Here is a 13,134-nt window from a genome sequence, read left to right as displayed (position 1 = left end):
CATGGCGTTGTCAGTTTGTTTTAGATTTATGAGTTTGACTGTCCCTTTGGTATCTTTCGTCCCTCTTTTTAAATTCTTATAAACAGTTATCCCTACCACATTCTGTCGATGCTTGTCCATAGTCTAAGGCCTGTTATACAGTACTAGTAGTGGTTTTGTTGGTTGTTGGCTCGTATTTGTTTTCAGTACGGTGATATGCATATTGTTTTTAGTCTTGTGGGTAGTTGTCTCATTTTTGGGAATCATACCACATCCAATTTGTATATGTGATATAAACTTCTATTTTGCTTCTTATATATTTGCTTCTTGAAGTTAGGAACCTGTTGTTCAGTGGTTGCCGTTTGTTGATGTGGTCAACATGTGTTACTCGTCTCTCGTTTGATAACTATTGATATGGACAAGACCGTTGGTCTTCCTTTTTGAATGGTTTTACTTGTAATTTTTGGGGCCCATAAAAGGTTGCTGGTCGATTTGAGCCAAGGCTCCGTGTTCAGGGCTGTGCTGTGACCTATTATACTTTACCTTTAACAAATTGTGACTTGAATAGAGAGTTGTCTCATACCACGTGATCAGTTATCAAGAAAAGTTGTGGGGGAAAAGGGATGAAGATACAAAGTGGTTAACACCATGGCCGAAAGCAATAGACAGTCATACCGCCATCGACCTTAAAACAGTATACTGAGAAAAAGACCGAGCAACACTAACTACCAAAAAGTAAAATCACTAAATACAGAACTCGAGGAAAATTGAAACGGAAAGTCCTCCATTGAATGACAAAATTAAAAACTCAAACATTTCAAAAGAATGGATAACAACTGTCTTATTTCGGACTTGGTGCAGGCATTTTCGTAAGTAAAGAAAGTTGGCTAAAACCTGGTTTTATAGCTAGCTAAACTTCTTACTTGTATGACAGTTGCCCACAATTCCTTTATATTGACAACGATATGTGAACATTGAGTAAAATGTCAAATATAGGGTAAATCAGTCAACATTGTGTTATATAATCACTAGAAAAACAAACAAATAAGTCCACAAAGAAAAACAAAAAGGCATGTAGATAAGATATAAGGATTTTCCAAAATAGAAGTACTGGTAAACTGAATCTGAGGATCCCTCCCCATTTCATAGTTCCAGCAAAGAAAATATGTAATTGTTTAAGGATTGGTAGTTCTTGATTTATAACATTTAATTCCTCTATAAAAAATAATGTTCCAAGAGGAACCATTCAAGGGAGTCACTTTCGCTTTAAAATTAATGTTCAATCTTACTCTTACAATTCATATTTTATTAGAATGATCATTGTGGATGTTAGGCAGATACGTATATTTATCTTATCTCCTATACTCTTCTGGGAATGTGATTGGTTAAAAACAACATCGTGGAGAGACCATATTTGATTAGTGAGTGGGCCTTATTTCAATACATGGCAAGTAGGGGTGTTACGCTACCTTATAAAAACAACACGGTGTTGAGGAAAAATCTTAAAGATTTTAACAGAAGAAATTGATGATGAACGATTGAAATAAATTCATAAAATACATTTAAAGCTAAGAAGTTATTAGTGTTGGTATTTGTTTTTTTATATACCAATGGATATAAGTTCTTAAAATACTAACGAAGATTTGATCATTTTGATAGGCACCTAGTCTTAATACTAAATGTTTACTGAACCCATACGTATCGTATTTGGTCCCAAGCACACTATGCAACTAATAATAGTTAAATATTATAAAAAAAAACATAGAGCCTTCTCAGCTTCTATATGCTTTTTTGATAAAAATATGTAAATTCATTTTTTTTAAATCTAATATAGCCTACTGTTTTTCGAAAATTACATTTTACCTTTTATTTATAATTGGATTTTATACAAAATATGGGTTCTACATGTTTGAACAAATTTTGAATTATCTACATAAATAATATTTGATGCTTACATATTTGTAATATATAAATTATTTGTGAATCTTATCATATGTTTGCATGTAGTGATATCTGAATATATATATATAACTGTCAATCTACTGTTATTATAAGAGACACTTAAATCCTTAATTCATACTACAGGTCTGAAAAATTGTGTAAAGGGGGAAATGTCATATTGAGATTATTTGAGTAATTATGATTATCTTTTTACTATTAACATGATTAATTAATGTAAATGCTGTCACTTATGACTAAAGGTTATATATTGTCTTTTTAATTAGTGTATTGCTTCAAAGTTGTCATGTTAAAAAATTAAAATGATTAAATATAAATATTGGTTGTAAACTTTGTGAATATGATACATACAGACAGGTAAAGACAGTGGAGATAGATACAAGGATTCATGATAAAAGTCTGACTTTGTTCATTGTCATTTGGGACTTCAATCTAAAATATTTTGTCTAATGATTTTACAAATACAATCATAATCCTCGAACATTAGGTTGACACGTTAAGCAGGACCTTTGTGTTTACAGATATTGCTATTCCAATAACACCGAAGATAGAATAGTCTCTCAATCCCTAATATATTGGCAATCACAAGGCAGTCAGCACAATAATTAAAACGAATGTAATCATTTATTGTGTTTTTAATGGTGGTATTAACTATAAGTTGCAAAATCGTATTGACACTTCTACGCTGTATTATTTTGATTTTAAAATGAGTTTTATCCAACCGTTTTTTAAAAACCGTTTAAATTTTTAATTTGTTTTGAGTCGTTCCCGAGAATGACTTAAAATATGTACATTTTACACTTGATTAGAAACTCAGTTTTTGCCAATCTTTTTCTTTAGTTTTTGATATCAAAGACATAATATCACAATCATCGTTCAAGGGTTATACCTTCTATAAGATGGCGGAGATATAGCCATAGACCCAGGTCACTGCTTCGCATTAGACGTACTGAAGACAGAACCCGGAGGTAAATTTAATGGAAAAGGAAAGAATGTAGATCTTACCATTCTGAACATTTTACTTCTTATCCAATTTTCTGTATATAATTATAGTTTCAATTCTATGTTACGTTTTTGTAAAAGATAATAGAATATTTATTTGCAATTTAGCACGAATATTTTGATATTTAGTTCAGTTTACTTTGGAAAAATATCCGTTGGTTTTTAAGGAGGCGAATTTGGAAACAAGGGTGTAGCTGTCTTTGGCATTTAAAGCACGTGCATACGCATTATTATTATTTCTTAATAATCATAATTATAATTTGTTGTCAACACAATTTACGTCACCACTGATAATTTTCTTCCTTTCCCGGAACTTTGATATTCACCACCTTATCTAAATATAAGATTTACAGCCCTCCCGAATTAGATGATTGATGATTTAATATTTTTTTCTCCGGACAGACTTTTTTCATTGCTATTCAGTAACTGTTCAACCTATACAAACATTATGAAATTTTTGTTGAAAATTGATGAAAAATTGTTGCCATATGTTGAATTTAATAAAGCAGATGAATTGTTGTTAAACAAAAAAAAATATTAGGGGTCAACCAGTTTGAAATAAGCATTTAAGTGTTATCACAACTATACATTTAATATTGAAAAATAAAAAACAATACACTTCTTTTTTAACTGATTTTTTACCGTGCGTATTGCTGTGCGTTTGTTTATTCATTAATGGCTAGAAGTATTTAGGAGAGTGGAGATCACACAAAACATAATTAAAAAAAAGTTAAATCACAAAAATACTGAAATCCAAGGAAAATTCAAAACGGAAAGTCCCTAATCAAATGATTAGATCAAAAACTCAAACACATCAAGCGAATGTACAACAATTGACATATTCCTGACTTCGTATATAAAAATGGCTCTAGGAAGAACATATTATCAAATCAACCCTATCGGGTTATTTATGAAGAAGCTAATTTCAATTGAATGTGGAAATTTCTTGTAAAATTTTGTAGACACGGTTAATATAATAATTGATTACATAATTATGTATAGTATATATATATAGTATATATATATAGTATAATAATAACATTGCATTAATTTGAAAGAGTAATCTGTTAGATATCCATAAATACCACTTTTGTAAATGTTCAAGCATTTTAAAACTGGAGAATTGAAGACATAAAATCTTTATAGTGTGCTACCTTAAACAATAATCTATGCTTGTCTTATGTCTACTTTACTACCAATTTGTCGATGCCATAGCAAGTGCACTATTGGTCAATATTACTTGCTTCAAGTGCTATACGAAATAGGCTGGGTACATATCAAGGTAAAATCAAACACATGCTGCTTCTCTGCTAGCCACACATCAATTAAGAGTATGAGCAAAATTGGGTTTCTCTGATTTCGAATAATGGGACTATGTATGGCGACATGTCTTCCTGCAGACTTGTGCACTAGCACAGAAAACATGACACCTTGCATATTTACCCCAACTAAATAGAATATAGGATATCTTCCTTATGTCGTACTACAATCTCCTTCCTTTTTCACGAATTTAGTCTACCGAATTAGACTACATGTATTTACCGGATTTTTAATAACATAAGCTACACTTCCGGAGCATCTGAGATCACCCCCAGTTTTTGGTGGGGTTCATTTTGCTTAGTCTTTAGTTTTCTATGTTGTGTCCTGTGTATTATTATTTGTTTGTTTGTCTTTATCTTTGGTAGCCATAGGGTTGTTAGTTTATTTTCGATCTATGTGCCTGACTGTCCCTTTGGTATCTTTCGCCCATCCTTTAAATACCTTTGTTGATGCCTGTTATACAGTGGTTGTCGTTGGTTGTTAAAACTGTCGTGTTATAGTGCGGTAACGTTCATATCTTTTGTACTCTAGTGGAAAGTCGTCTTGTTGGCAATTATAAAACATATGATTTGTTTATGTAATAATTCCACTTGGCATTTAACACAGATTAATTATCCTCATATTATTGGTAAGACGGACAAATGTGTGGTACTGATGATAAGAAACAAAACATCCCATTTCCAACAACACCAGATAACAAATATCTCAGTAATATGAGTGACCTGTTGTGTATTTGTTGGTGTTTTTTTTTATTTCCTACATGATTGAATTTCTCTATAGATAACCATGCCGTTATTCACGAATATGGCTGTTTTGCAGAATGTGAATTTGCATTGCTATACCACATGTCTCGGTATTTGTGCATCCATGTGTTTATTTTATGAAATCACTGTTGTGGTTTTGGTCGAACACATATATATGTGTGTTATGTAATAGTTTGTAGTTTGTATTCTGGATTTTGGGTACATTTCATTTATGTCTTATTTGTCAGTATAATCGAGTTAGTTTCCATTTTTCATGGATAAAGTATTGTGTTAGTCGAAATAATAATGACGTCGTTACATTATTTATTCAAAATAGCCTTTCAATATCGTCATAATCATGTTACTTCTTTGGACTAGTATTGTAAAAAATTGTATGAATTTTAAGATTATATATTCTTTACACACTGTTTCCTGTGCTGTCGTCTTTGGAAGATGTTCGTTGTTATTCTGTGGTTTACTCTGTGCTGAGTGTGCTTGCATGTGTGTGTGCTGTACTTCTGTCACGTAGAGGTGTCATTTTAGCGATAGTGTTTATTTTTGTTTCTGTTTCTGTCGGATAATAGCCTCCTTCAACAAACTGAAGATTCTGATATATATGTTTCTGACGAGTTCCGTTTGCAGGAGAAGACATCCAAGTAAATTAATTGTTGACGTAAAACCGTGGAACTAACTATATACAGTGAATTTTAATTAAACTTTAAAAACTGGCTAAAAACAGTAAGAGCCTCCAAAGCTCTAGAGGTTTGACACTAGGGCCATGAAGGCACCCAGTGTCTCTGCCTGTGGGATGTCTGTTGGTAAGGCGTTCCAGTCCCTTATAGTCTGTGGTTAGTATGATGTCTTGTGTGCATCAATACGTGAGTGCAGTACTTGGTATGCCTTTGGGTGTATATTTCTCCCTTTTTTTATTGGTGGTGTGAGTCGTCCTTCGTTCTCTATTGCTACCATATTATTCTCTATTCTACAGAACATCACTAGTCTGGTTTCCTTTCTTCGTTGTTGCAGTGGTTACCATTTTAGGTGGTCTATCATTTCTGTGACACTTGCAGTTGGTTTGTACTTATTTGTCACGTATCTGGCAGCTCTTCTTTGCATCTGTTCTATTTTGTAGATCGATTCTTTTGTTGCTGGGTCCCAAACAGTTGCGGCATATTCTAATGGTGGTCTAATATAAGCTTGGCTTTTTACTTTGTTGATGATATTCTGATGTTTCTCCTCAAGAATCCGAGTGTTTTATTTGCTTTGTCAGTTATCTTTTGGTATATGTTGTCCCCTTTCAGGTTGTTTTGGATGGTGAGACCTTAATATTTGCCTGCCTGCACTTCTTCCAAATTGTGACCATCGAGATTGTATGATGTTTGAATTGGTGTTTTCTTGCTTGTTACCCTCAATATGTTGCATTTGTAGGGGTGGAATTTTATGCACCATAATTGTCCCCATTCAGCTAATTTATCAAGTTCTTCTTGTAATATTTTTCCACTATCTTTTGATGTTATTATCAGGTAGGCGATGGTATCATCTGCAAACAGGCGAGCTGTAGCATCTTCTTGCTGATCGTTGATGTAATATAGAAAGAGGCTTGGACCAAGGACTGAGCCCTGTGGTACTCTTGGGTCAACAGGACTGATGTTGAATTGCATCCTTCTGGTACGACAGTATGTGTTCTTCCACTCAGCCAGTTCTTTATCCACCTATTTGTGTTGCCTTTTATTCCGTTATTATGTAGTTTGTTTACTAGTAAGCTGTTTCACAGGACCTACCTTTCCTGAAACCATGTTGTAATTTGTAAGGAATTTTGTTGTTTTCACCATGGGTCATAATTGATGATACAATTATATATTCCCTTACTTTACAGCAAATTGACGTCAGTAAGATTGGTCTGTAGTTTGAAGCAGAATACTTTTGGCCCTTCTTTTAGACCGGAGAAACGTTAGCTGAACGCCAGTCATTTGGAACCACTCCAGTATCTAGGGATTTTGAAAACAGCAACTGAGAGGTGCTGTCTCACTGTGTAGTTCTTTGAGGATTCTAGGTGATATTCCATCCGGACCTGGTGATTTGTTTGGGTTAAGGTTTTTCAGTAGTTTGTCTATGCCATGTGTTGTTATGGTTATGTTTTTCATAGTTGGTGATGTATTTTTAGTTTTCATTCGCTTAGATGATGTAAATTTTGTGAATGTGATTTTTTCAGAGAATTCAGATTGAAATTGTGCATTAAGGATGTTCGCCTTATCCGCTGGTTCAGTGTACAGTTTTCCTTCTTTCATTGCCATATGAGCGGAAAGTGTTACCAGCCATAACACTAGATTCAACCAACATATTTTTTTTCTTAAATTCCTTTACCATGTCAGGAATATGGCAGTTGTTATCAAATAATTCGTTTCAATATATCTTGGCGTTTGCTTTGTTGCCTGTCAGTATTTCTGATGTTTCTTTGCTTTTCTCATTTACATGATATAGTTGATGTGTTTCCCTCGGTTTTAGTTTTTAACCCGAACTTGTTTTCATTCAATCAATATTTGATTTTTGAACAGCGGTATACTACTGATGCCTGTATTCCCAATAAGTCAACAGTAGAATACCGCTGGTGGAAACTCATAAATCGATAGAAAAACAAATCAGGGGTACAAACTAAAACAGAAGGAAACGCATTAAATATAAGAGAAGAACAACAGCAAAACAGAAACTTAACATTAAAATGTAAAACACACAGAAACGAACTAAGCATTAGACAAAATCCGATTAGAATAACAAATATAACATCAAACCTAAATACATGAATTTGAAGAGGGATCATCAACAGAAGAAAAGGTTGCTAAAAACTAAATTTTAAATAAACATAGAGGCTTCTTAGCTATTGTATTGCTCTACGGATAGAAAAATGCCATTTAGATACAAACAAATTCGGAATTTTTGTTTCATTTTCCAAATGCACAACTTTGTGAGTAAAATAAAATCAAACATGGTGGGTTTACTTTCGTTCAAGTGAGATAAGAAAATAAAATGTCACAAGGCTAATTGCGACTTTTAAAAAAGCCACTCAATACTGACTTATGAGAGACGATAAAGAATAATAAGAAATATTTGCGATCGTAATAAAAGTATATGTATATTTACAAAACGAAGTAAATGTCAAAACATTGATTCCAATCAAGCTCAGCAAACTTTTTCGTATCATCAAAATCGATTTGACAGTATCTCACAACTTCTTATCACTGAGTATGAAAAATAACTGCTCAACCCTTTCTCCCATTACCGCAGCATTATTTGCATATTTGCCAACTCATAGAAAACACTACATGTACGATGTTTAACAGAATTAATGCACACAAAGTTTTTTTTCATTCCTTTTATAGATGCCAAATATATATACTAGTAAACAAAAGTAACGATTCACAAGTTTTAACTTATCACAAACTATAATATACAGGAAAGTTATTTAAGCATCCAAGGAAAAAAACAAATTAAAACTTTTAAGCATACGACGTTTCTGTTACAAGTTTTTAGTTATGGTATTGATCGTTTTATATGTTTGCGTGATAGTACTATTTTTCAAATAACAAAAAATGCAAACAAACTTTACGCATTTGCCTTAGATTAATAGTTTTGATAAAAAAAAATTATCACTCTGTAAATAACAGGACAATCAAGCAATTTTTATCCATGGTTACAGTGTATCTCATTTCGTTATATATGGAAAGTACATTGCCTTGAATTTTTTTAATTTGTTGACTTATATATTTACTCAATAACCGGGACCTCGAATGCTTCTTACTTCGTATGTGATTCCACCTATGAACATGGAGTTGCCCTTTTCACTTTCTGGGAAACGGCATTCGCTGTCAAAACATTATCTAAAGTTTCTGTTTGTACCAGACCCAAAATGAATATATATATGTATTAATTATGATCGCCACACTAATACGCACACGACAAACATTCTAGTGAAGGTGCTCAAAATGAACAACATTACTCTTGGCGCCATTAATGACCATAGTATTCAAGGTACAACAAGTGCATCTTGTAATACTTTAAACTCCGATCCAGTTTCAGTCAACAATATAATATCGTCATTAAAGCCATTTCAGATATAATGTTAATATATGATAGACTTTTATATTTAACCCATGCAAAGGTGGAAAAAAAATATGTAAAGGTGAAAATGTAATAATGAGATTATATGAGTAATTGATATCATTTTTTACATCATTTAAAGTGAATGCTGTCACTTATGACTAAAGGTTATATATTGTTATTTTAATTAGTGTATTGCTTCAAAGTTGTCATGTTAAAAAATAAACATGATTAAGTATAAATATTGGTTGTTAACTTTGTGTATATAAAACATTCGGAAACACAAAGATAGTCGAGATAGAAACAGTAGGAGTCTTAGAATCAAAAAATAAAACGTGAAATGGTGAATCTTTGTTAACTGCAACAACGAGATCCTGTTATTGATGTGAAACAGATGATGATGTTTATTCTAAAAAAACACACAATTTAATAATTCAAAAATTGGCAATCAGTATTTACCACAAGGGTATATTGTTTTGTCACCGCATATTAGTTAAAAATGGCAATGAGTACCAATGAGACAATTCTCCATCCAAGTCCAAAAACCCATTTCATAATCAAAATGATTTTACCCTTCCTCATGTTAGATTTTCCTCTTATTCATTATAATTCAATGACAAATCAATCTGTGTCACCACTGATAATTCTCTTCCATTTCATGAACTTGATATTCATGGCCTAATCTAACTATTAGATTTACTGCCTTTCCTAAATTAGATGATCGATGATTATATCTATTTCAAGACAGACTTTTTTATTGATATATACATGTATGTCATATTCGTATATTTTGAATAATATTTTGGTCGGTGTTTTATCCAATTTGATTAACATCACTCGATCGACAGTATGGTGGTTATTTCATTCACAATCAGGTTGTAATCTTTTACATTTACAAATAATAAAATATAAAGGATATTGAGAAGATCTGAGGTCTTCTAATAAATATTATAAATGTCTTCGATAGAAAAAAAACATGGATTTGTAGTGCATGTACATCTTTTTCTTCATTTTATATTTATAGGTCTTTTTTTATTTTAGTTCATCAAAATCGTGTAACTTATTTTCACGTTATCTTCTAAATTGTGATCCAACTTATGATACATAAAAAAAATAATTGCCACGATTTATTTCATATATGTCAATTTTAGTTAAATTTATAGAATATAATTATAAACATTTCTAGTGACTTCCAACTGTTTAAATTTATCAATACAGTAAAGGAACGTCTAAGAAAGTTGTGTTGGTGGACGATTAACCAATTACATCCTTCATTTATTTGTCACATTAGTCACGTATTAAGGGAAAAATGTATTTTAATCAATCATTAAAGCAAATTGAATTATTGTTATTTATTATGTACACTTTCGTGATTTTATCTGTCACAGGGCTTACGATTTTTATAAATTTCATTTTTCTAGTTGAAGAAATTCCATGAACATGATTGATATTGCACAGGACATGTTCATAAAAACGTCAATGAAGAAAGATATAATTTTCTCCGAAGATCTTCAACGAAAAAACATCGTTTAAAAAACAAGTTGTATGAATAACGAAGTTCGTTTGAACTATTGTATTGGTAAAACAAACGTAGTTTTTCCTGGTCAACTGAATTAAAGCATTACATTTTTTTAATGTCTAAACTTTTAATTAAATCCAGTTTTTAAATTAAGATATTCAAACATCAGATACATTGCTGAAAAGATACTACTTGGGAAGTTTATCTCCGCTTTTCGTAGTTTTCGGAATGTCAAAACAAATAAGTTCAATCTGAATATACTCTCTACTAATATCATCGTACACTGTACGTATAGTTTTCTGACAGTACTAAATAATACTATTGTGAGGGCAGAAATCTGTAAGATGTACCTCAATTGTTTTTAAATAAACACTTTTTATCATGTTAAATCTAGTGTGATAACATTTTCTTTTTTACCTATTATGTGCACTGTTTTTCTGTACCACGTGAGTCCATCTGGACTACTTAATGCTATTGTTTAGGGGCCATCTGTAGTCCGCCTGCAGTTCAGAATTTTGCGCTGTGTTCAAGACAAATTGATTGTCTTGTGCTGTTTTCCTCTCTTTGATCAGGTTGTTGTCTCTTTGACAAATACCTCATTTCCATTCTTAATTTTTATTTCTATAGTTTTGGGTTGTTTTTGTTTCTGTATCTATTCGCTTTGATACTAACTTACATATTTCTTTTCCAGTTTATCAGATAAGAGTGTCCAAAACACTACGTATTTACTTCAACAGATTGAAGGATATTTTGATGTTTTTAAGACTGAATAGGTATGTGTGACCGAAGACATTCATGGTGGACGGTATTTCATCGACATAAAAAATAAGATTGGAAACCCAAAGATGTAGTATCCTTTTCACACACGACTGCAAATTATTTTGTAGCTATGATATTGTTATGTTGTGTTAACACTTTGATTTCCGTGTCATGACTATTTCTTTGATTTCTGTGTCCTGACGGTTTTCTTTGTATCCGTGTCATGACGGTTTGCATTGATTTCCGTTTCCGTGTCATAACGGTTTTCTATGATTTTTGTGTCATTCCAATTTTCTTTTGTGTTCGTGTAAGGACAGTTTTCTTTTATTTAAGGGTCATGCTTTTGGTTTGTGTTTATTTCTTATCATGAGGTTTCCTCTGATTTGCGTATCATGACTGTTTCAAATGATTTGTGTATCATGACTGTTTCATTTGATTTGTGTATCATGACGGTTTCCTTTGATTTGCGAATCATGACTGTTTTCGTTAACTTCAGAGCAAAAATTGGTTTTATAACACGTATTTATAACCATTCTGTTTTGTAGAAGGAACAAAAAGAGGATAAAAACCTATTTGATTTATATAAATTGTTGAAGAATTGTTTATTTTGGATTTGTTTTTAAATTCTGTGTCTGCCAGTTCGTTCAAGTTGGACATATACTTTAATAGTTCATAATAATTCATTTTTAATGTGCATATAAGTCTCAGTGAGAAATTTTATTTCTAAGTGCGTGTTTTTTTTTTTAATTTTAAACCATTTTAGTTTGTATTGTTTCATCGTGTATTTGTTTTCTTTTTAATCACATTGTCTAATTTTTAATTCTCAGCATGTGTGTTATTTCTTTTTCTTATTATCATTGTGTCTTCCTGAAATTTTAGTGTTGTGCTTAATCTATTGTAGACGTTTCGCGCATTTATCGTACAAAGTTATGACTGGTATCTTTGAAGATTTTTTTTTCTTTAATCTGTCGTCTCTTGCGTAGCATTTGATTCATATTTAGAAGCAGACATTCTTTTCCTATTTGTCATAGAATACTTGTATTTCTGTCCAATCATTTCTTTGTTATTAGTGATCCCAATATTTGTTTTTCGGCTTTCAAAACTTTTTGCTTTTGTTCAAGGTAACATGATACAAAATGACATTATGCATTGAGTAACCGTTCATTATGTTATTGTTTATTGAGGTTGATTTATTGCATATTTTCTAAGACCATACATACACCGTTGGAATTGCTTTTCAAGATATTCTCGAAAACACTTTATATGAAAATGCTGATTAGAGTATACTTTCATTAAATCATTTGTAATTTATCAGTCAATAGTGAAGTTGTGATATTATTTCAAACGTTTACGCGTCTGTCGTATTTAATTATAAACCTGGTACCTTTTGATAGCTATTGTGTTTCTCTGTCCTATATGCTCTCTTATTTATTTGTGTTGTAGTCCTGTCATGTAATGTTGTTATTTTAATGTTATATTTAACATTTGTCATAAAAGCGGAAGGTTTGGCTAGCCACATAACCATAACCATATCCCCCCCCCCCTTTTTCCACTTTTTTGTTCAAATGGCCTGTACTAGGTCAGGAAAATGTCCATTGTTATTTTACAGTTCGTTTCTGTGTGTGTTACATTTTAGTTGTGTTTCTGTTGTGTCGTAGTTCTCCTCTTATATTTGATGTGTTTTCTTCAGTTTTAGTTTGTAACCCGGATCTGTTTTTTCTCAATCGATTTGTGAATTTTGAACAGCGGTATACTACT

This window comes from Mytilus edulis, chromosome 7 (assembly GCF_963676685.1).
Source record: "Mytilus edulis chromosome 7, xbMytEdul2.2, whole genome shotgun sequence".
NCBI lineage: Eukaryota > Metazoa > Mollusca > Bivalvia > Mytilida > Mytilidae > Mytilus > Mytilus edulis.
This window is presented reverse-complemented; position numbering follows the sequence as displayed.